Consider the following 25,815-nt stretch of genomic DNA (forward strand, 5'->3'; position numbering starts at 1 on the left):
GTAACTGTCGAGGTGCACTGTGGGGGCGGATGATTTCATGGAGGAGAAAATATGTGACGTCAGTTGCACAACTAGTCGGCTCCGCCTTTGTTATCGCGTAGCGTGTCGCGTAATAGGTAGCGATGACGACGACGTCTCGTCGTCGGAAAAGGGCCAAGCATGTCAAGGCCTCCACGTTCAGCATGCGATACCCGATAGAGACGCCGACGAATAGGATTCGTGTCTCGAGTGTTTATACGATGGTGGAGAACACGTGTTTGGCCCGAAGGCCTGTCGCCGAAATCAAAGATGCCACTGTGCGATTCATGCAGGAGACGTATGGCCGTGGCCTGAGCAGAGGTTAGGTCAGCTGCAATCATTTCCCAAAAGTCATCCGCGAAAGAACGAGAGCTGTGAACTGCAACTGGCGCTAGTAAATCCCTCTCGGCATGCAGACTCTGAATGTCACATTCGTCAGTACTAAAAAGGGCTGGCCAAGAACATGTCAGCCGGAAGCACTTGAGGACACAGGCTGAAATTCAGGAGCGGAAAAACGTTTTGATTGGTAACCGTGACCAGCGTATGCGGAACAGCGACGTTCCGGTTCAAAAGCACGTCGACGATGGTGCGAAGCGCATATTCACCGTCAGGAACCGGTGGCTGCGTGGTCATAGTGACGTAAGTGACTGCCTCGACGTTGATCCCGCATGCTCACAGTCAGTCATGGTGGGGGCGGTGATGCGACGTCCACTGCGGAGCTTCGTTCCCAGCCGTGGTACCCCGCTCCTCCCACCAATGTATTACGGGGATGTCGGGAGTAAAGACAGGATTTATTTACTAGATATGTACATGCAGAGTTAATGTGGACAAAATGGCTGACCAGCAACAACACGCAGCAGCCAACGTCTCGCGATCTTCTTTTCTCTTCTTGTATCCTTCCGTAACAATATATAACCTAGAATTATTACGCACCGCAGCCAATAAGACAAGAAAAACTGACCGCTAGAATTTTTTTAAATGTCGCACTAATTGCTGATTCCACTTGCTAAGCAATATACCTGCCTCGACTGCTAAATGCACACATCAAAGCTGAAATGGATGTTGTAGACCTAAACTTCCGCAGACTGAAAGCGCTGTTTTATTAACTCAGATGCGCATGTTCCTAATACACAGCGCATATATAGACTGTTGCATCAGAAAAGTCGCTCTAATGAATGTGTTACTTTAGTTGTATTGTTAACATCGCACCGTGTCATTCGTTAAAATATCATGTTATTACTGTTTTCTTTTTACCGTTTTGGCCTGTGTTGTTTGTTGCCGTCAGTGCCAAGGGGACCAAGATTTTTTTTCACGCCGTAATGGAATGAATTTTATTCTTGGTCCCTTTCAAAATGTGTGCGTAATGTTGTGAAGAACAAATATAATGAATGAATAAATAATACACTGTTTCTTAATAAATTAGGTAAAACAACAGTGCATTCTACAGAAAGTTTGACAGTGCAAATCTAGAAACCATTGCCATCGTCAGAATTCGTTCTAATTTTACGTACCTTGCGTACTCAGTAGCTTCAATTCGTAGATTGAAATATGTGCCATAAAATAAATAAATAAAAAGCTAATTAGTGTAATTATGTTAATGCTGTAAGAAAGCAGTTGCACTTCTTGCAGCAGAAAGGGCCGCCTCTTTGAGTAATTCAGCTCCAGTGTTAGAATTGCTGCAGGCAATTATAAAAATTGTGTGCAGCTAAAAAAATTTCAGGACGCTTAAGCTTGACCTTTAAGGAACGCGATAGCCTTATCGGGCCCCGTTCACATCGCATTTTTCTTTCAGTAGGCTTCACTGCAATACTGAACGTGGGAGAGCCAGCTTACAATGACCAAGCTTACACCGGTCCCTTTAAAGTCGGCTTCACTTTTAAACAGAAAAGCATTGCAGGGAAGGCGTTTTTCTAGGGGCAATATAAGTCGTTCTATATTAAAATGTGAAGGCCCTAGCACCTTTTTGATTATTTATTTATTATTTGCTATTGCTCCGACGCGCGCGCGTGTCCAAAACGTATTAGGCAGGTCAAGTCCCAATTTGACCTGGCGAGGATGCGAACGCCATCAGAGGCTCTATTCTGGACACGCATGGCGGCTGCACGGCCGCCATTATCCGCCATCTTGGCTGTCTCATTGGCTGTCCAGAGGTCACGTGTTTTGAATTTTGTGCCGGGAAACGGAAGTTTTGCAAAATGCAATTTTGCGTTTTCGTCAGAATGATGAAACGTGACGTGCAGCTGCAAGTTTTATCGACTAATACTTTTTTGTGGTCATTGGCACCTATATTGCGACTTTAGCGCTTTAAAAAGAAAGTGGATGGTAGCGTGCAGAAGCCCGTGCAATCCATCTCCAATTTCGCGAATATGTGCTGGCGTACCAAGATAACCGGCATGCCAGTTGTTGATTGGCTGAAGGAATATCCCGTGAGGAGCGTCACATGAAGGGCCGTTTCGTAAATGTCAATTTGACGTTTCGTGACATTGCGCTGGGCCGCCATTGCTGAGATTTTCCGCCATAATTTGTGGTGCGACGAGCCGCGCGAATTATGGTAATGAGCGGCCATATGCAATGGCAGTGGCAACGCTAAGTAGGCGGCCGCTGCGTACCCGCATTGCAGCATACAAATATTAATGCAAACAATACGAAAGGCAAATTTACGTATTTGTGTTTATTAAAAGCAGACACACAAAAAATGTTAGTGTTCGTGTATTTGCAGGGCAATTTCTGTTATTACTGTAACGTACGTTCCAGAAGGCATCCCGTAGTTCGAGCCATAGCCCGCGATCGCCGCGGTAGTCTTTCAGAACGTAGACGCAATGGCGGTGCCTTTCGTTGTTCAGTGGCTTGAGTTGCAAGAAGACCGAGAGTTTCGGGAGCATCGCGATGCGTTCCAGATGCCCGAGGAAATGTTCCGGTCTCGTTACCGACTCAGCAAAAACTTGGCACGGTGGCTATGCGAAGAGATCCGTCCAGTGCTTGTGCGAGAACGTGTGAACACTGCCACAGCGTTGACTGTAGAAATGCAGGTGCTGTGCGCACTTCGCTTCCTTGCCACCGGCGGATTTCAAGGTGCGATTGCCAGCGATGAAAGCTTGGCTACTAGTCAATCTAGTGTAAGCCGCTCGATTCACGCAGTCGTCGAGGCGATCGTGGACTGCATCGGTGACGCGTGGATCTCGTTTCCGGACAGCGCAGCGGCATTGACTTCTGCATCCGAAGCGTTCGTGCGTACGGACTGCAGATTCCAAGGTTGCGTCGGGGCTGTGGACGGCACATTTGTGTGCATACGCGCACCATCGGACAGGGACGTTGCCAACAAGGCGGCTTACTTCTGCTGGAAGGGCTATTACACCTTGAACGTCATGGTGGTAAGTCTTTATGAAACGTTTCGATGCTCATTACGGAATCGGAGAGAAAAATTAAATGTGCTTTTACGTGCGAAACTACGTTATGAGTATGAGGCACGCCGTTTAATAATTTTGACCACCTGGGATTCTTTATTGTGTGCCTAATGTACGGTACACGGGCGTTTTTGCATTTCGCCCCCATCGAAATGTGGCCGGGATTTTATCCCGTGCCCTCAGGCTTAGCAGCTCAACGTCAAAGCCACTACGGCACCACCGCGGGTGTCAGAGAGAAAGGAAATGATTGCAGAGAAGAAAGGGCAGTTAACGAAAGTGAAAGGTCAGTGTGACCCGTAAGTGAAAGAGGCCCAGTTTCTTTTATGTAGTTTGCAAAAGGGTTCGTTAAAAATCAAACATTGCGTAATACCACACGGGAATGTTCGATCGCGATTGACAATGATCGCTGCTAAGCGGTACGTCGATTCGAATTAAGTTATACCCCAGTCACACGGGGCATTTTTGATCGCGATCAAGGCAAATCCTGATCGAATTTCTAAATCGTGATTGGCTCCCATGTGCTGCTGGCGCTGTTGAAGGAATCGTAATCGACAAGTTCGATACAATATCGAGCGCGGTCGCGGTTGAAGGGCCCGTGTGAGACCAGTTTTAGGCTACTTCTAGGTCCAAAACACTTGACATTTCTTACTAATAACCAGTGATGGTATAGTTATTAGGTGACGATCGCTAACGAGAAACTCAAGCACGATGCACGGAACAGATCATGATTCAATGAAACCGGGTCGAACAATATGCAATGGAAAGTGACCATTTGACATCGGTATAAATGTGACGCCCCATTCACAGAGAGAGATACTTATGAACAGTTCAGACACAAGTTTTATTTCCGATGCACATGATCGCCTAAGAAAGAAAGTATTTGGTTAAATGGAACAATGCACACGATCGTTTTGAAAAATGTTTATTTAAATAAAAAAATGGCAGTAGTCTATATTTCTCGAAAAAAGGCACAAAAAACATATCCAGACACTGCTGCAAGCGAGGGCTCCGAAGAGAAGTCGGCGATGGCCCACGCCGGTACTGAGTTTGACTTTCTGCACTGCTTTGATACGTCGGCACTAGTCTGTGTGCGTTGTTCGCGGTGACGGAAACAAAGACCTGGAATACATTGAATTATTGTGAGCGCTGGGGGATTGAAGGGACGGTTGGACAATAATAGCATAGGTGCAATTATAGCATCTCACAATGTAGACAATCCATTGTGTATGTTTTGTTGCTTCTTACACACGGACATCATGTTGCCCCTTACAAAATGCGAAGCCAACGGTAAAAACAAAAGAAAGAAAAGGATTGTCTGGCAGCTGTGTTTGGTAGTCAATAAGAGTGACCTAATACACTGCGCATACACAAGAGCGAGTCGTACAAACTGAGGGGAAAGCTCTTGCAAGGGATTTGCTGGTGTTTCATCTCATTCTCACCGTAGAATGTAAATCGCATTGTCGGATCAGCGTTGCAGAATTCAGATCTAGAGGGCAAGGATTAGGCTCGACAGCATATGACAAGTATTTCACTAGTGGACTGCCAAGCTTTCAGCTTTTTCCGCCGTCATGGAGTGCACTCTGCCTCGGAAGAAAGGAACACATTGTCTTTGATGGACAGTATAAATAAATTTGACCGGATGATTATTCAAGTCTATCATCGTTGTGTCCGGCCTTTTCTGTGCAAAGTATTAGTTGAAATGTAAGTAGTTCACAATTTTTTGCAGGTATGCGACGCAAGTCTGAAAATAACAGCCCTTGAAACGTCGTACCCAGGATCTGTGCACGACTCATTCGTGTGGAAAGCGTCAAGCCTGTACAGAGAGTGCCGTTCTGGGAGCCTCCTTGATGGTGGCGAATACCTGCTCGGTATGTGATGTCACGAACATTTACCAAATTTAGTAACATTCTTAATATCACTCACATTTTGCTCGCGAAATGTACAGTAATGCTGGGCAGTTAAATGAGAAAGCATAGTTGCCGTAAGTTGTAAGGTGAAACAATATGAAATCAGTCATGCGCTTAAGTTGAGATGCACTTAACACTTGGTGACTGAAAGTAATCGTATTCGTCAAGGCAGTATCCCATATTGTAATTGCAGTTCTTAGATGCTAAGCTCCTTTAAATAAGAATATGTGCTATTTAAATATATTCTCTAAGCTATGAAAAGGTTACTTGTCGTCTGATGTCTTCAAATGAGGTACTTGTTTAGTGTGCAATGCCTTGTTAAATAATGTGCAGGTGACAGCGCTTATCCACTGCAGCCATGACTTGTCACACCCGTTCCTGGTAGTCACATCTCTGGCAGTCCTGCAGCTGCGTTCAACACTGCCCACTCTTCGCTGCGGTCACTTGTAGAGCGCTGTATTGGTGTCCTTAAGATGCGCTTCAGGTGTCTGCAGCGGCACTGGGCGCTCTACTATGGGTCAGTGTTCACATCAAAAATCATTGCAGCCTGCGCAGTGCTGCACAACTTGTGCATGCGTGCTGGGCTTCCAGAGCCAGATGACACCTCTGAGATCGACAACATTGCTGGAGACGCAGGAACATATGATGACGAAGGTTTGGCTGCGGCGGGACTCTACTGGGCGGGCAGGCAGAAGCGTCACAGGATGCTGCAGATGTTCTGAACAGGCCAGCAATTCACCACATTTGAGTAGTCACCCTGCAAATGGCAGCCATAAAGATTGTATATAGTCAGTGCAAGCACACCTTTAAACAAATTTTTTTTTCGTTCGTTGCAGCAAGACGCAGCATATTTCGGTAGCTAGTGTCCTGTTGTGTAAGTGGCAGGTAGTCAAAGACAGTTGTTATTTTCTTCGCGCGACTATAGTGTGAAATTTAATGTACTCCTCATTTTTAATAGAGCACAAGAGTAATTATATAGAGGACAAGAGTGATTATTTTGTTTTTATGTGCCACAAGATTCCATGTCATTGCACGCTACGATAGCGGCAAAAATATAAGAAGCCTCGAGTATGCTCCATTTCTGTCCAGTATTTATGCAAGACGACAGACCATTGGTGGTTTGTTTTTCTACATGCCGCAGTAACTTGTGCTTCTGGCGATGCACTCGTTTTATATTTTTGACCCTTCACGCTGAGCAAGGATATGTAAACTCTCATGAGCAGGATGAGCACGCCCTGGACTGGCATCTTGTTTTATTGTCTCGGTGAAGGATAAATGACCACCTCATGGGAGCATGGGAGAGTGCAAATGTGATACCGAAAAGGTAGTCTTTCTACAGCAGCGCGTGAGAGTATCTGTTTGGTTTACCTGGTCAACAAAAGACCTGCAGCCCCGACGAGCAGCTAGCAACGTTATCTTCGCTGTACCATTGACTTCTACTTCACAAGACCTGCAGTGCAGTCACTCTTCCAACATTTGGTGTGCAGGATGCAAAGCCTCCAGTGTGATGCCTTGGTGTATTCTCTAAGTGTGCTGTGTGTATGCTGGCTTAGAGCTTAGGTGTGTTTTTTTCTCGTGTGCCACATGAGCACATTCTTCTCCATCTGGTGATGTGCTAGGTGTGCCTGATGATGAGCCTACACTGTGATGCCCTGGTGTGTGTTTCTTCAGTGTACTTGCAAGACAAGACCTTTGGTGATTTGGTTGTGATGTGCAAGAACAAGTGATTCATCTGTTGGTGTGCTGGACATGCAGGATAAGCTTGCAGTGAGTGGTTTGTTTAGCTTGTATACTGCCCGAGTGCTCTCTTTTATGTCTTAACATTTCGTGCTTGCTCTAAACCTTGTTCATTTATGTAGGCTTCAGTAGCGAAATGAAAGTAAGCCAGTGTCTGCGGAGGATCTACTGTTGCTGTGTGCACCTCTTATAATGGAGGATAAGATGCGACGGTTGATATGCGCCGCAGAGAATGTGCTTACCTGCATGGGAATGAACCTGGATAGTCCCAGAGATTCTAGTGAGAGCCACAATGAAGAAATAGACACAGCGGCGTCATGTCAGGCAGTATGTTTTCACTACAAAGGAGGCTCATTGCTATTGGTCACCATGTTTAATCATCTTGTCCCTTCTCCGTCCACATTCATTGGCCTTGACTTGCGTCATTCTGAAATGCCTCGATCGTTGTCACTGTGATGTGGATGATTTCTAAGTGTCTAATTTGCTATGCATTGAACAAAATGTCATCGCATGAGGTTTCACAACCACATGGTTGCCAGCAGTCCTAGAGTTTTGTATTAAAGTAAAGAAAAAAAGCTGTCTAATCTCATGCTACAGCGTCGCAAACTTTTTCTAATTTCCAAGATGCCAAATCGCGTCACAAGCTTCAAAAAGACGGTACGTTGACCATGTTGGTAATACATACTGAAACCACTGACGGCTCGAAACGACAATGACTTCTTCTTTCTGGAGTTTTACATGCCAAAATCAGTTCTGATTATGAGGCACGCCGTAGTGGACGGCTCTGGATTAATGTCGACCACCTGGAGTTCTTTAACGTGCCCCACAACGCAAGGACACGGGTGTTCTTGCATTTCGCCTCCATCAAAATACGGCCCTGCGGCCGGCATTCGATCCCGCGACCTCGACAAGAACTACACGGATCTGTCCGTGTATCTTTTCTGTGTAGTTCGGATCTGTCCGTGTTTCTGTGTAGTTCTTGTCATTTCGCGCTGTCAATGGTTTCAGTCGCATCACAAGCACCCACAAGTTTACTGCTGTCAATAGTCACTTTGGCCTGCTCATAAAAACAATTAACCATATTTCATTGTTTAGTGCAGTGGTCAGCATGCATTGTCTATATCCAGAGAAGTATGTATACAAAGCACCTTATTCGGTGAACACCATGCATCAATATGTTATGCACTCCCTTTCATAGCTTTGACGTGCTTGTAGGAATACCAGTGCCCTACTCACCTGACAGTTAGTTTTGACTTTGCAAAACTGCAAGAATTTGCTGCAGGGTGGCAACTAACTGGCCGAGTGTTTGGGTCTGCTCCGTCTACTGGGTTGCGATTTGTTTAAAGCAACAGCAATGAAAGTTTGTTGTTTAAAATGCACGTGATATGAAGTATAGTACCGTTGCCATGCTTTGGTCTATTTGCTGCATGAACATCGTCTGCAGCTGAAGGTGCTGCTCTTGCACCTCTAACAGCCTACGCTGGTCCGCAGCCAAAGTGGCAGCACTGTCGTGCATTCTTTGCACTGCAGTCATCCGGCCACGTGGTTGTAGGGGCGGAAGGGTGCGAACCACTTAGGGAGTGCGCAGACGTCGTCCTGCTGCTACGTCTGCATACATATTAGTGTGCTGGTTAAGGATGCGTTAGCGTCTGCAAGTCATCATTTAATTTGCAAAATTGATGATCACAAAGCATGTACTAGTTATTCCAAGCTCTGTTATATTGCTTCACTTGTGCTGAAGAGGCTTCTGCATGCTCCCTGATGTGAGAATAATTGCTTCATAAGCCAAAAGAATGAACAAAAAGAAAAACAAGGTGTCTTCTGCAATGAGTAAAAACAAATGCGCCCTGCATAATGGGAACTCACCCGTTTTCACATTAGCAAAGCTACTGCTTTTGCACATAACATGGGCATCACTATGTCTAGTATTGACGTCAACAAATCGTAATTTTTTTTCTATGATCTCACTTGCAAAAGTTGAGGACTATAGACCATTTCCATATTTTGTATATTTCACATTTTTTTACTGTCAGTACAGTAACATAGCAAATTATTACTTTCATTCGTGTTCCTTGAGGTGCGTCTTAGAAGTTTCACGTGTGAATTCTCAAAATTTTTATGAGCAATTATTCGTGCTGTACATTAATTGAAACAACAGTGATCAGGCTATAATTTCATGTATCACAGTATGCATTGCAACTGCTACGTCATGACATAATATGTCGAAACATACAAGCCGCCAAAGTGAGGACATTTCTAGCAGTAACGAAAGATTTAACCCCTTGATGCGCTGTGTATACAATTGTTCACACAGAGCTAGTGCACCAAAAGCAAGGGCACTAATGAAAATAATTCTTTTTATAATATGTCGCAAACGTCTTAAGTCGCTTCACATTGGACCTGTGTTGCAAGTTTGAGTGATATGCATAAGGTGTTTAAGTTAAATGTGTTGAAAGGCTACATGTTTGCTCGCACTACCAGTATGTTGTCATGTGCCGTGGTTGTCGTTCATTGTTTTTGCACAATATTTTTCATCCACCATATATTTGCATATGCTGGATGGGTGTGTTCCAAGAAGGCTCAATGAAGAATGGTACATGTTTAATATTCTATTCAGTATGCTTTTTAGCAGTACAGTCATCACAATCCCCAAAGGTACAAAAAAGGACAGAAAAATCAGTGCAGTTTTCATGCTGTCATATCAACTGTACACATTATGCCACCACAACTCTGAACACTTCTTGAACTCACGGAAGTAAAATGCTTATTTAGTACACAGCATCACTGTAAAACTGTGATTAACAAACGCAGATTTGTGATCTCTCGTTCCCCCTTTCCCCCTTTTCTTTTTCCCCACACTTATGACAATTTATTTTAAGGTGAGGACGTACCAACTAGGACACCAAAAGCCTGGCAAAGGAGGCAATACCTTCTCTGTTAGTTTGTAAAAAAAGTTCAATAACAATTATGCATTTACCCTCATACTTAAATATGCAACAGTACCTAGCATGCCCTCCAGCGCAAAGCTTGTACCATGCATTCAACATAAAGCTGTATTCACACTACATCAGCAGAGACAAATCGTAAGGAATTCTCGTCCCTCTGCATGAAGGTTTGTGTAACTGTTCTATTCTATTAACTCGCCATGTATTTCATGAAGTACAAGGGTCCCATTCTTTTAACAGCACCGCCCGTGCGCCTGCTGGCCCGCCAGTGAGCATCTTTTAATGTCGCAAAGGGATGACATCAGGAAGATATTGCTGATCTGTCTTGCTCTTCCCTATCTCGTCGCTTTGAGACGTTAGAAAGGACTGACCGGCCCGCTAGTGCAGTATTATTAAACGATCGTTTCACTGTAGAGGCAATTTCAATGAAGCGCAACACTCGGTTGCTGCATTCTCACATTTTTCGTATAGGTGAGTTAGGCTTGTACAAAACGAATGTCAATGAAAAAAATTGAGTCCATGTTTAAGCTTTTCCCGGTAACATGAAGCATGCAAAAGTACTGTTATGCGTAAAAAGAAAACTCCACTCACAGCTGCTTATTGTCAGGATCGCCTAACATACCTATTTTAGAAGCACGCAAAAAACTAAATAACATGCATTTGTGTTGATTACTTACTCTTACGTCAGCTTTATTTTGTGCAATGGTAAGCAATAGCAACTCCCCAGCGCTAGTTGCCACACGATACCTTCATATAAAGAGCTCGTTATTGAGACCATCACTAACCTGGCACTGTCACAGAAGCATAGTCATGCTCGTGCAGTGCTGCAATGCTGCTGCTCCTGCTGCTCGCAACATTGTCATGTTCCTGCTGCACTGGTTATGGTAGGGGACTTTGATATAGACAGGCTGTGACGCAAGACTAGCACGTGCACTCTGGAATACAATAGGATTCGGCCAAGAAAGAAAGACAAGCACAATTTGTGCAAAATGCCAGAATTATTTTTCTGTTTAATTTGACCTCTGTGGAGTTAGCCTGTGTATTGTGTTGTGTAGCAATAACACAATATTTCATCTCATGTTCCAGCACTGCACTGTCGTCTATGACGGAAGCCATAGGCAAGGGCTGAGCTTTATTTCAGAGCCCTTAATATGTTCAGTGCACACCTATACCCAAGTGTGCAGAAATATTCTTCGCAAACCTGCGTATGACTTTCTAAGCATTTCCACATTTCAACACTGTCTACATCACAATGCAGTCTACGCTATGCTGTATGGAATGTAAATTGTTTTCACTTGTGATGGCTCTACTGTGAAAGTTCAGTTACATAAAAGTGCTACTGTGATTTTTTACATAATCTACACACTGATATTTACACTTGTGGTGTTGTTCTTACTGTTTTCTCTGGTAAAAAACTTGTTAACAGTTTGGTGCATCATTCATTTGTCGTGTTTATACATCACATCTTGCAGTTTGTCGTTCCACTGATTTCTTCAACAGGTATGTCAGTGGCATGCTTTGTGTAGATGCAAAAGGCGGTCTCATTTCAAATGAAGATGCATAGAGAAAAATATGTACTTTATCTCCATTCTACTCCTGGAGGTCAACCACTGCCTAATACTATTTTATAATAGCCTTGGAATGGCGTGTCTGCTATATGATAGGGTACTCTGCAAATTCATTGACACAGATAAGGGGCATAAGCATGGTTTCTCACTTGGCTGCAGACAGGGGATGTTAATTGGCGCCGGGGGAAGGAGGGGCCGCCACAGCCCAAGGCGGAGTCTACGCCGACGATACTGAGTACCTGGGCGTCGTCTTCCCCTAGCAAGGAGGACAAATTTGGCGTCCCTCCGCCGGTACCCCTGTAATGTTGAAGCGCACCTTCGTGAAGGCACGGAAACTTTGCATTGAACCTATCGCTAACCTGAATTCAGCCGCCTGCTCAGCAGCTTTCGCACGCACAGCTGCCACACGTGTCTGTCACAGGCGTTGCCATTCATGTGGTGAATGGCTCGCAGGCCCCACCTCGTTCAGCTCATTTGTGAGCTCTTGCCACATCTGTTGGCGCAAGTCGGCTCGCAGGTTTGAGGCTACTCGGTCCATTGCCGAGTTCGCGGTAATATAATTTAGCATAAATTGCCACTGTTCCGTGCTCATGCGCGGCGAGTACGGGGGGCGGTTGAGCGACATGTTCGCGGCGGCCATCGTTTCACGTGGGTTACTAGCAGACGATGCGGTCACGTGGATCTTAATACCTTCAAAGGTAACATTCTCACTATTGTTATTTTTTACGCTGCTTATTTTGTGTGGTACGTTTATAATGCATCAACGTATTTGCTCTGTGCAACAACCGCTTGTACGTAGCAGACGACGGAAGTGAGAGGCATTTCGAACGGAATAATTGTACACTTTGAGCTAGCTGCTTTATTTTTACTGAGGAGAAAAACTGTTTTGTTTTATCAGGAACGATAGGTTGAGAGCCTTCATTTCAGTTTCTTAGGCGAAACGTCAAGTTTACGTCACGTTACGAAAGCAATTTGGGGCTATCGGCGCCATTTTGTGAGCGTCACGCCTACGTCACGCCTCGAAGAAAATGGCGGAATGTCCAGAATAGCGGCTCTGGATAGCATTTCGGCAAGTAAACTACCCGAGCGCACCGCTGTTGGTATTGTAGAAATGCTGCAAAAGGGGTTTGTGTAGGAGTTTCCTCGTAACAGGATTTTGTTTTCTCGTGCATTCAAATTACAATCCCACGCCACCATGTCTGCAGGTTGTGGTTAATTCGTACTTTACCATTTTTTCTGACGGATTTCACTGTGAGAAATTCAATTTTCGTTCACCAAAACCTTGCACCACGCGGAGGGCCTGCGTGGTCGGGGTGGTTGGGGACGATTTTCTCCTCCACGGATGCCGGCATTCACGCCGAAGCCGGCGTCGATGCCGGATTATCTGTGACATGGGGCCTTTAACGCTATCGCGTAAAAATACCCTATATAAGAACCTCCCAAATCCACGCTCAAGCGACGACTGTATTGGAGTAACAGAGAACTTTCTCTAAGGCAATGCTTTTTTTTTTACTTGCATGCACCGGACGGAATTGAAGAGCCGGAAACACGTCATAAATCCCATGTTCTGACTCACGTTTTTAACAGTTGCTTCAAATGTTGGCTTTACAGAATGTAAGAAAACTTCGAGATCAAAACAACTATTCGCTATTATCATAAGAGTATACCTGCCGTTCAAGAAGCATTAACTTACTGATGGACTTCTTTAACACACAAAAGAATAATTCCTTACATTTCGGGTCACACTTACTGTAGACTTATATATCACTCCAGTGTGCGGTCGCTATTGCACGTATGTCACTTTATTCAGCATATGGCTACGTAAACACGATCATAACTGCAGATAAAAAAAAAGGTATTACAATTTTTTCTATGACATTTCCCGCGTTATCGGAGTAGGATTATGCGCTCTGGACGCTAACTATTTCGTTAAAATTTATATCATAACTATGGGTTCTCGATCCCTTTAATAAGTGGACTGGCTTATATCGTAAATAGTGCTGCTAGTTCCCGTGTTCACATAAAAATGTCGTGACTCACTCCTCTAAAAGGTACCTCAAATTTTCGCGCTTGCTTCGCAGATTGACAGAAAACGCCCACATGAAAACAAGTGTTCGCTATAATGCATAAACTCACTCTCTTCTTTTTCTACAGACCTGTTACGCAGAATGGACAAGAGGTATCTTGACTGCACGCTGCGAGTTTAACCTCAAGGACTGCCGCAATTTCATACGAAGGCACAATGTCCTTCGGAAGGCCTGTAGTGCAGCACTTCAACCTTTACGCATTGATCACCGAGTTCATATGGGGTAGACATCGGAACCCTGCATTGCTATCCATGTTCATTTATTACAACGAGGGATGCAAGGGCAAAATGTGTACGACTGCTTTCGTCAATCTACTCTTTATTTCCGCTGAGCGAAATTTCTATATTTTTTTCGTATTGTAGAATGTGGCCAAGCGCACTCACAGCTGCCTTCCAGATGCTGTCATTCTACTTTGTAGAAGCCCAGATATTTAATTCTGTGTAGTAGACGATGTTCAAGAGCAAGGAATTTTAGAAAAAACGGCAGTGCGGTTTTATTTGAGTGTTGAGACGGAGTGCCAAAGGGTGCACATTAACGCAAAAAAACCTACAGCAACTTCTCCGACAGTGCCAGAAAAAACAAAAAGCTTAGAGTAGCATCCAAAACTATCAGACCATTGAACATACCAAAAAAAGTCGCAGTTTCACCCAAGAGGCGTATCATCGATTGCGATAGCAAATTAGTGGACAGCTATACAAAGTAAGGGTAGTAAGGTTATCGGCTGTGTAAGCTTGCAGACATAGGCAAATTGACAAGCATGGTGTCATGCGCGCACAAGGAACCATAAACGCATCTCACTAGATGACCGCGAGAACTCCCTGTCAAAACACTGTAGTGAATAAGCGCAGCAGCAGCAGCTACCGAATTGAGCTTCGTTCCGGCTATTGCATCAACGCGACCTTAGCCCCAAAAACAGCGGGAGGGCGGACTTTGACCCGCCGAGGGTGGCTTTCAAGATACAGCCGCGTGGGTGAGCCCCTCCTCCCCCCGACCCTCCCCCGAAGCCTCCCGGCCAGGCGGGAACGCGCGGCCCCAGTAAAGCGTTGCCCCTCCAACTGCCCACCCTCCCACTGGAGCTTTCGGGCGCGGCGGGAGCCCGCGGCTGTATAAAGCGCGGCCCCTCCACTTCCCTACCCGCCCTCTGGAGCGTTGTGTGCGACTGGAAGACTGTGCTTCCTTCCCGCTTCCCACTCTTGTGTGCGCGAGCCTCGATTGCCGGGTCACCGTCGCATGCTTTCACTCGCACATACAGCGTACGGCACGCGGCGACGATTTTGTTGTCCGTGGACTTTATACGGAACCTCATGGCGAGGACAACGGCGGAAATTCGTTTAGGGTGTCCATATAATTGCCATCGCAATAAATATATGGCGGCACCTGAGCTATTCGTATCATGTGTAAATACGAGAGTATTAATTTTCGCTGAGTGTGTCGCTGAGTTATGTCGATGAGTGTAGCTGTCCGGCAAGATTACATTTAGTTTAGTGCTTATACGCTGTGTTTCCGAGTGTAATGTTGCTGCATATGAAGTCTCAACCATGCTAGACGAAAAACCCGCCATACTGCTATCTCTCAGCAGAGTTTTGTTTGCGGAGTGTTCATTAAAGTAGTATTTTTGTACATGGAATTCTCACCGTATAGACGATTTTATTTTTAGTTAGATGAACATGAGGTAATTTTCCGCTGTTTATTTGCCACGGCTTTCGGATAACGGCGGCATCGCGCAATGAGCTCCCCCCCCTTCCCGATTAATGATATCATATTAAAATATACTCCTATAAGAGCGTTATAGGTAATGTTTCCGAAACAGTTAAGCAAAACTTGCGTGCGACCGGAGACCGGCGGTGCTGGGCGCTTAGTTCTCTTCTACCTAGTAATTATACCATGTAGATTAGAGACTAATGTTTTAAGGTATTTATCGATTTTTTTATTATTGGGATCAATTTCGATGCAAAAACAGTTATTCTGTCGTAAGCCATTTCATTCAGCCTTCTTGAGCGCGCATGTCCTCCGTAATTACTTTTTCGTGTGTTGCTCTTGCCGCAAGAAGTACAGGGGGTATATGAGCACTAGGGTACAAAAGTTATGTTAAATTACACAAGTTACATTTACTCATGCATAACATAGCCTTCATGCTTAACTTGTGTTAGAGTTAGCGGAGGTATTAAAGTTGCAGTCGTGTTCATTGCCGATTTGTAATGGGCCCGTTTATTTTGCAAAGGCTTGTGCGGTTACCAAAATCCGCCCTCTCCCCACTCCGCTTCTAGTATTGGCGCCCTAGGCAGCTCTGCGCGGCTCGATCCCGTCGCAATTTCAGAACTGCGGGGATAATGAGCTTGCCTAAATCCCCTGCGGTTACGCTCCCTATAGATATCCCTCTCTCTTGCTGCCCCAGTCTCGTCGCGCCCTTTCGGATCCCTACATGTCGACTCAGGGGCACCATACCCGAACAAATGTGAAATTTCAGCAAAATATTGCGTACTTGTAAGACTTACAACTCCTGCTCTTGATGAGCAGTGCTTTGAGCTCTATGGAATATATATACATTGTGACTGGCCTGAACTCTATAATACGCGGCCGCTCCCTCTTTGAACGCCGAGTCAAAGGCTAGATTGAGCTCCCCTTGCATCATGGGTGGTTGGACAAGAAGCTAAACATTTCGACAGAATTACCTGTCTGGTTGTGAAAATTGATTAAGACTTAGAGATTGACTCCAACCAAATAAGGAAATTTACTAGCCCAACGTTTCGGAACCAATTCGGCTCCTTCTTCAGGGGGTATTCTTCGGAGGTGGCGGTGTGCCGCTTTTAAAGGTCCGTCGTAACAAAGGAGAGGAAGGGGGAGAGAGCGTAAGGTGCGGAGACACTTGGCAGGGCACCTGCTCTAGACAGGCAAACAGACAGACGCCGAAGCCCCCCCCCCCCCCCCATCCCCCCTACCCCACCCCACCACCTATTTTGCCTGTCTAGAGCAGGTGCCCTGCCAAGTGTCTCCGCACCTTACGCTCTCTCCCCCTTCTGCTCCTTTGTTACGACGGACCTTTAAAAGCGGCACACCGCCACCTCCGAAGAATACCCCCTGAAGAAGGAGCCGAATAGGTTCCGAAACGTCGGGCTAGTAAATTTCCTTATTTGGTTGGAGTCAATCTCTAAGTCTTAGTGGTTGGACAATGACGTAATCTATGCACACAACACATGCATGATCGAGTAATGACGTTTTGTGTCCACACAACAATACCAACGCAAGGCCCATGGGTAGTACGAATTCAAAAATGTAAGCGATAATGCTTTAAAATGTTTTCGTTACATGTCATTTTAGCAAGCGACCCCCACTGGCCCGTTATACATACGTTTCACGTTAAAACCTGCTTGGCTTGATTATTTCGTGGCATCACAGTGCTGCTCTTTGTTCATTGACCACTGGAAGATGAAGGCACTGTTTCTAAATTAGAGTCCGTAATAGTCACACAGCGGCGATCAAGATGGAGGTCAGGTGATGCTAGCGCGCCTTCAGAACCTAGGCAGAGAATTATCACTTCTACAATTTTCCATCCATGCTGTACATCGATGATGGGCGGGAAGGCACACGGGTTCTCCTAGAACATATGGCCGTCCACAGCAATGATTATTACAGTGAGTGAGAAGCGCACCGGCAGCTGAAATCTCGGGCATTCATGAGAATGATTGTCCAAGTAACACATTCCCTAAGTGCCCTCACAAGGTACAATGTCTGCGAAGTCAAGCAATACGGACTAACATTTCACGTTAATAGAAATACCATGTCTACAAGGAGAAACATCATAGGTTAAGTGGCTCTGGGTAGAACCAAGAGTACAAATACAGAAGAAGAAATAGGGCCAAATTTGTGGTTATTTCTGTCTCCGCTTATTTCTTTTATTGGTTTTCACCTTGCGCCACACATCCTTCTTAAGCTATGGGCCGAATAGCCCAACGTAGTACTTCGATAAACATCTTAGTGTGTACATTATATTTGAGTTCTTCACCCCTTCTCTTAAATGCATGTGACGACTGTCATAGAAAAGCTACCGCATTTACAGTTTTTGCGGTGATGACTGCTGATGATAGCATGCACATGTGTGGATGCTATCAGAAGTATTTCATGTGGCAGAAGTATTTCGTTTAGACTAAAATGTATGCTACAGAAATATGACTTTTGGCAGCTCAAGCCAGTTATTTATTCAATGTAAATGTAACGGTAGAAAAGAAAGAACTTCGATAAACAAATAAGAGCAGAAAAACCACAATGCCTAACGGAGAGTCTGATTTGCAAAAATTGTAGCAACCCGAAACACCAGTAACAACGCATGAATGTATTCAACAAATACAAGAAATAAGGCACTATTATACCATGCCTAATTATATACTCCATCAGTACAACAATAAATGTACTTGAGTGAGTTATTTCAATGACTCACCTAGGTTTTAATCAACATATTTATTAAACGCAGTCATGTCCATACGACGTATTTCGAGTACCACGTGTACAACGAATAAGCAGGTGGTATGATCTTCTGTTCATTTTAAATAAAATGAGTTATGTAGTGGCATATGTTTCATGTTATACGTGCAGTGTTTCTGACAATGCTATAAATCACCATCCTTTGGCTGCCATTATATCTGTCAATTTACCAGAGTTCTTTTTTTTCAGGCGATATACGGTCGTGCTTTATTACGGACTTCATGTTGAGTGCAGCGACGTTTCCTACGTTCTGGAATTTTGACTTCAACCGGTTTCGAACCAATGCGACTCTAGCTGGTATAGTGTGGGAAGACTTCGAAGTGAAAATGTTCACTGAAGTTAGGCTTAATGTGATGCGAACCATCAACTATACATGTCAACAAGAATTGCCTAAAAGAAATATAAAAAGAAGTACGCTTTAAAATAATTCTAGAAATTTACTAAAGTTATGATGCGATGAATATCCCGAGTGAACACTTTAGGAGAGCCCTGATAGTGTCCCATCTTGCCGAAAATGTGAGAGCGTTTCGAAGTCAATATCTACGTGATTTAACTGTACACTGAACATAGTCTCATGGGACCTTTATCCGGAACACTTTTCAAACAACACAGACTGTTCATCACCATTCACCTACACTTACATTCGATAGATTTACCGTTTCCTGTTCAGTAGCAATAACTTGGTATCATGGTCTCCATATATTCTTAAACAAAAAAAAATTGACGCAGAAACTGAAGTGCAGTTGTCTGAAAAAATACGTAAGCATTGTGCCACTTGCTCATCTCCACGCAGCGTGGTGTCATTATCAATTTTTTTTATATGATATGAGGAGATGTTGACGCACAAGTACGGCGCCGGCTACTCCTTAACTCTTGAATACGTCTAACCTACAACATACAGGGTTTAAAATAGCCTTCTCATATAAGCAACGTTTGCACAGGAACACGGTGAGGGAAAAAAAGTGGTACATACAATGTAGAAGTTCAATCACTCCACTGCACTGGAGAAGAAAGTATGAAGAATATAAACAATAATGGCACCTTACAATACAGTCTAATCAGCGGGTGGTGCACACATCGTGTACATGCATTTTCACATATAGTCAGCACAGAATATAAACATAAATCACAAATCCACAAATCATAATCCCAACACATACAAACAATCATACATACAACACAATCATAATCCACACACACATACACAGCTACATTGAAATAAAAGAAACATTATAAGCGTTAATAACGGCCAACAGTGCCGCTCTCTTCGAGAAATGTTGTTAACGCTTTTAGAGCGCTATTTTGCAAGGCCGTTGTTGACCAAGGGCCCAAAAGTTTCCGTAAACTGAAAGGTCTGCGGTCTAATGCCAATAAAGTTGATTTAAGTCGGCGTCTTGGTGTGTCGTGATGTGGACAATCTAATAGGAGGTGATATACATCTTCATCTACAAATCCACAATCACATTCGGGGGTTTCCGCACGGCCAATTTTATGTAAGAAATGTTTTGTGTAGGCAGTGCCTAGTCGTAATCGATGAATAAGGGTTTCCATATTTCTGTCTAATGACAACGGAAATCTGAATTCAATAAGCGGATCAATATGGTATAAATCAGAGCTCTTCGAATTCTGGTCAAACCACGTATTTCTACACATTTTAAAAGACGTTGCCCTTATGATACAGCGTAATTCATTTTTTGATATTGGGAGCAAAATTGTATCATCTTTGAGGTGTGCTTGTCGTGCTGCTTTATTGGCTGCTGTGTTGCCAGAAATGTTGCAATGTCCAGGTATCCACTGGAATCTTATTTCATGCTTCTCTTGGCTTGCCTTGGTGAGGTCTCTAAGTGTTTCATATATTATACTATCACTGATTGTTTTTGATTTCGTGCTGCAGAGTGATATGAGTGCCGCCTGTGAATCGCTGAAAATTACCCATTTTTGCGCATCTCGTACTGAAGTTATAATTTTAACGCACATAGGATTGCGAACAGTTCAGCCGTTGTGGACGAAGTCGCGCGAGATAACTTAAACGATTCGTGTTTATTGTGGCGCGGTATATAGAATGCTGAAGTTGACGAGGTTGCTGTACTGGAGCCATCTGTATAGACGTGTACGTATCCTGAATACCGCATATAAATCTGGTAAAGTGCTAGTTGTTGAGAAGCTTGAATGCACATGTCTCTTTTTCTGAATATGCCATCTACTGACAATTCGATTTTTGGACGAGTAAGCAGCCATGGAGGATATTCGACATCTGAGTTCCAAAATTCATTTATTGGTAATACATGAAGATTTTCTTGAATTTCTTTATTAACATAACATCTATCTCGTTTCATTATGTCTAGAGCCAATGGGTGCTTTTTATGCTGTGTTTGAAGACGAAAATAATGCCGACATGTTTCTGTAGTTCTCATAACTGGAAACGGTGATTGGCGAGCCTCAGCTATTACAAGACGGCTAGAAGTCGCTCGTGGCACTCCTAGACATATGCGCAGTCCTCTAGCTAAAAGTCTTTGAAGTCGCTCTTCTGACGTGTGTGAAAGTCCGTGCAAGATGGGTGCGGAATACGCAATTTTTTGTCGTATTAATGCATTGTAAACAGTTACCATGGTCGATACTGATCCACCCCATGATGTGCCAGCAAGTCTGCGAAGTACATTCACTATCGCATTGACCTCGTTTTTGAGTTTTTTTATGTGGGGTACCCAGGATAGTTGCCGATCAAGTATTATTCCAAGAAAACGATGCTGTTTGACTATCATTAGAGGTTGTCCTTCCAGATTAAGAGTGCAATTTTTTAACTGACTCCGACTGAAGGGCAATACAGCAGTCTTCGCATGTGATAGAACCATTCCTCTCTCTCTCAAAAAGCGGTTAATAATATTTATGATGTCTTGTAACGCCATCTGAAGTAATTGAACATTAGTTCCAGATGTCCAAATGCACACATCGTCTGCATACAGTGAGAATATTAACTGTGATGGCAGTCTTCTCGCTAAATCAGCCATGACGCAGTTAAAAAGAAAACGGCTGAGTACACTTCCCTGTGGTACTCCCTGCTTGACAGCATGTTCAGCACTCTTTCCTTCACTCGTCTGAACAAATATCTTGCGTCCTGATAAAAATTCAGAAATCCATCGCAAGGACCTGCCGGACATTCCGAGTTCTAACATACTTAGCAGAACATGAACGTGACTGACAGTGTCAAATGCCCTCCTGATGTCTAAGAATACTGCTATCGTCAAGTTTCCACATGCACGTTCATGTTCCACACAGGTTACTATATCCAATATTGCATCCATTGTGCATCTCTGTTTTCGAAAACCTGTTAAGTAGTTGGACAACACATCCGTTTCATTACACCACCACTGTAGTCGCGCGTCAATCATTTTCTCCATTACTTTGCATAAACAACTTGTCAAACTAATGGGGCGGAAGGATTCAAGGCACAAGGGCGTCTTACCCGATTTTAAAATTGGTATAATTCGAGCAACTTTCCAAGAATCAGGTACACTTTCTTCTATCCATAGATTAATATAAATGTCTAAGAGAGCATTTGTACCTGTCGGCCCAAGGTTTTTAGCATATTGTATGTAATGCCGTCCGGCCCAGCAATCTTATCAAACTTGTTCCGACCAGCCTAAACATTTACCGAGCTTTATAGGCCGTTAAACTTATCGGACCACATCCGACACTTATCAACCCTTATCGGTTGTTGTCACCCTCGTCGGACTCGATCCGACCCTTATCAACCGTAATCAGTCGTTATCACCCTGCTAATGGGGATGTCCAGCGAAGCTGTTGCAAAACCACTACGACTGTTGATGGGTGTGTGCAATACTTTATGGATGGTTGAGATGCTTGTTTTCAGCTTGTCCTTTAATAAAGCGCATGCTGTTCTGTGTGTTGTAAGGGGGATTTCAATGAATGTATGCGTTGTTCGCTTCACAATGCGGAGTGCTTGTAGCCTCAGCCTTACGGCCGTTTAAGCCATTGCATTTTTTTATTTCTCACGGCGGTATGAGCCATTGCATTCGTCTTACGTGACGGACAGGTTTCTCGTTTCTCGTGTTGGTTTCGGACGTGTCTCGGACAGGTTCCTCGTGCGTATTTTTAACTGCTCACGCAGTTAAAAGTACGCACGTGGGTTTTGGCAGCGAAGGTTTCTTGGACTATTCACGTCAACACTATTAACAGCAATGCTTCCCGGTTATTGAGTTGTCTACTTCGAAATCTAGTAATACATCAACTTAACTATATCATACGAAGCCAACGAGCGTAGGCACTAAGGAAAACATAGGGAAAATGACGGGTCCTTAATAATTGAAATAAAGAAATGATAAATTAATGGAAATTAAAGCGGATGAAAGTGGATGGGAAAACGGCGCCCCGGTAGCTCAATGGTAAGAGCATCGCACGCTTAATGCGAAGATGTGAGATCGTTCCCCACCTGCAGCAAATTTTTTTCATCCAGTTCAATTTGTTTCAATTTATCATTCATTTATTTCAATTATTAGGTACCCGTATTTCCCCTATGTAGTCCTTGGTGTCTATGTTTCTTGGTTTCTTATTATATGATGAATAAAAACCGGGCCCCTTGGTTCCCTTTCTTCTCGTTCATCGACTGAACTCTGCACTTTAGCTTACCAAACATTTGTGTGCTCTCAACTTGATTTCACGTCTTCGACATTGTCCACTCATCGCTTACATTTAATCAATATGCTAGTAGCAGCTCACAACAGAGCCGCTTGATTTATCTGGGAAAACTTTTACTCCAGAACTAGAGGCGTAACAAATTATTTATCAATTACACCCCTAAGTACACATCGTCACATAAAACTATTATCATAGTTTCACAATAGCGTTCACAGAAACCGGCTATCGTCGGCAAGTCTACTAATATGCCTATTCATATTACGAGGATTGCACAATCATTTCCGTATTCACGCGCGTCCTACGGCGGAACCGATACTTTTATTTCACCCACCCTTCCACGTGCGTTCGTTTGTGGGACGACCTTCTCGATGGCATTGTTGCCGAACCTAACGAAGAAAAATTTCGTCAGCACCAAAAATAGACACCTTGTATGCGATACACATTGTTTTTTCTTTCCTCGAACCTAACATTCTTATACTTTTAACGGCCGTTTGTAGTTATCGACATTTTTTTGCGTCTTGCAGCCATCTATGTGTGTTCACTCTTAGTTTTTTCACCCTTCTCATAATGATGGGGATCTTGAATAAAAATTGCGCGGAAGACTATACTGCTGTGAGCTGTGCCTCATGTATTACGTCACATTCTTTTATGTATTGAAAACAATGTCGTGAAGCTCCCTTTATGCCATGGCTATTGTTTGACTTGCGTGTTATTTGGAATAAATAAATAAATACTATCAATAAACTCATTATTGCATGTATTAACGCCATGAAAATGGGATACGTGGTATTTCATTTTTCTCATAACGCATACATTTTTATTTGGAGTATTCGCTGATTCTTTCAACTATGCATTTACGCTTTAGTTATTAACCTTGCTCTGCATTATTTAAAAAAATGTTTGCGCCATTTCCTGTTCGAAGGAGTTTCAGCTTATATAGAAGGAAAATAAATCCACAACAATATTACCGGCTGAACCAGGAACTTCAACAAGGAGCCAAATATGTGTGACTGAATAGGTAAGACGAGCAACACGAGAACAAGGTTTCTAAATACTGCGGGCTATGTGTAGGCTTACGGCAAAATGTTGTTCTTATCCATTTTCTATGTAAACCATCGGGTCGAGGAAGTTGATCTGACTAGGAGAGTGGTGAGCAGTAAACCTAATACTCGGGTGAAAGCGGTTGAAATGGCTAATTAGGTCGGTTAGCGCGTTTGTGCCGTGTTCTTATATTATGAATATGTCGTCAATGTAATGCAGGTAGGTGGGGGGTTTCAAAGAGTATGATTTTATCAGGTTTGCTTCAAGCTGTCCCATCAAAATGTTTGCATACGTGGGAGTGAATAGTGTTCCCATGCTTGTGCCGACAGTTTGTAGGTAGTGAATAGAATCGAATTCGAAAGAGTTGAGCGTGAAAACTAACTCGAGAAGTGACAGGTAAACTTCAGGAGCGTGCGCTTGAGGATTGACTGCGAGGGACTTCGACACGGCTTCAATTCCTTCCCTCAAGGATATGTTAGTGTAAAGAGCAGAAACATCTAAAGTTACTAGAATAGCGTGGTCGCAGAGGATTAGGTTATCGTTAATCGCGTTGATCATTCGACGGAAGTGGGGCGTATCTTGAGCAAAAGATGGTAGGGTGCTTGGGATGTTTGACAGATAAGTGATTTAAGGAATTTAGACAATGACTTGGTAGGGGTATGTTGTTATTACACAGTATAGGTGTGGTGGCTAGAAGGGGGAGTGTGCCGGGCGTGGTGGGAGAGGAGCGCAAGAATCGTTATGCAAATTTTCAGTACCGCGAGGGGCGCTGTTGTCGTCAGGAGCGCGAAGAATCTCCAACGCGGCGGCCATCAGAGCGTTGGAGATTCTATGCGCAAAATGCGCTCACACTAACTTCCCCCCCCTTCAGGAACGCGGTCAGCAAGACCGCAAGCTAGAAAGGGTAGGTGCGGCGCATGTAGGGTTTCAGGCGAGATACGTGAACGATTTCCGTAGTGCGGCGGCAGCGGTCAGTAGCTGAGCTGACAGGAGTGACGCGGTAGTTAACGGCCGAAGTTCTTTGCAAAACGGTGTAGGGGCTGAGATATCTGTGGAGAAACTTTTCACAGAGACCCGGTGTGCGAACAGGTGTCCAGAAAAGAACTTCGTCGCCTGGGCGGAACGAAGCAACACAACGCGTCGCATCATAGCGAATTTTCCTTTTGTCCTGAATGGTAGCGGTGTTGGCGCGGGCAAGTTCACGGCACCGGGAGAGGCGAGCGGCAAATTCCTCAGGAAGAGACGCGGATGGAGCACCAGGTGCTGAAAGGAGTGTAGTGTCCAAGACAAAAGACGGCGCACGACCGTACACAAGGAAGAAGGGACTGTAATTGGTTGTACGTTGGACGGCAGTATTATACGCAAACGTCACAAAAGGTAGGATGGTGTTCCAGTTGGTGTGATCGGGTCGAACATACATTGACATCATGTCAGACAAAGTTCGATGAAAACGCTCCGTAAGACCATTTGTTTGCGGATGGTACGATGATGTGGTCTTATGGGTGGTGTCCGAGGCCTGGAGGACTTCACGTAGGACACGCGATAGGAACGTCTTGCCACGGTCACTCAGGAGGACACGAGGTGCGCCGTGGCGCAAAACGATACTGTGCACGAAAAACTCGGCGACTTCGGAGGCAGTACCAGAGCGAACAGCAGCTGTCTCAGCGTACCGCGTTAGATGATCCACTGCGGTAACGATCCAGCGGTGACCAGCGGGCGTGAGTGGGAGGGGCCCGTACAAGTCTATGCCCACAATTTCGAAGGGGGTGGACGGGCATGGTAGAGCCTGCAGAGGACCGGCTGGAAGGGATGTCGAGCGTTTTCTGTGCTGGCATGACGCGCAGGATCCAACGTATTTGGCGACAGAGGTGGAAAGGCCCGGCCAGAAACAACGCGTTTTGATGCGGCCGTAGGTCTTATGAAAGCCCAAGTGGCCAGCCGTCGCGTCGTCGTGAAATGCTTCTAATACTTGG

General features: G+C 44.4%; 1 long non-coding RNA gene across 1 annotated transcript in view; it reads left to right on the plus strand.

Moving 5' to 3' along the window:
* The window catches only part of LOC125940635 (uncharacterized), a 32,852-nt gene extending 14,038 nt beyond the window's left edge, over positions 1-18,814 (plus strand). Inside the window, exons 3-4 of the long non-coding RNA XR_007463832.1 lie at positions 13,734-13,957; positions 18,335-18,814. This is a non-coding gene — a long non-coding RNA (uncharacterized LOC125940635). The remainder of the gene's footprint in view (positions 1-13,733; positions 13,958-18,334) is intronic.
* The last annotated feature ends 7,001 nt before the right edge of the window (positions 18,815-25,815 follow it).

The sequence above is a fragment of the Dermacentor silvarum genome, chromosome 10 (genome assembly GCF_013339745.2).
Source record: "Dermacentor silvarum isolate Dsil-2018 chromosome 10, BIME_Dsil_1.4, whole genome shotgun sequence".
NCBI lineage: Eukaryota > Metazoa > Arthropoda > Arachnida > Ixodida > Ixodidae > Dermacentor > Dermacentor silvarum.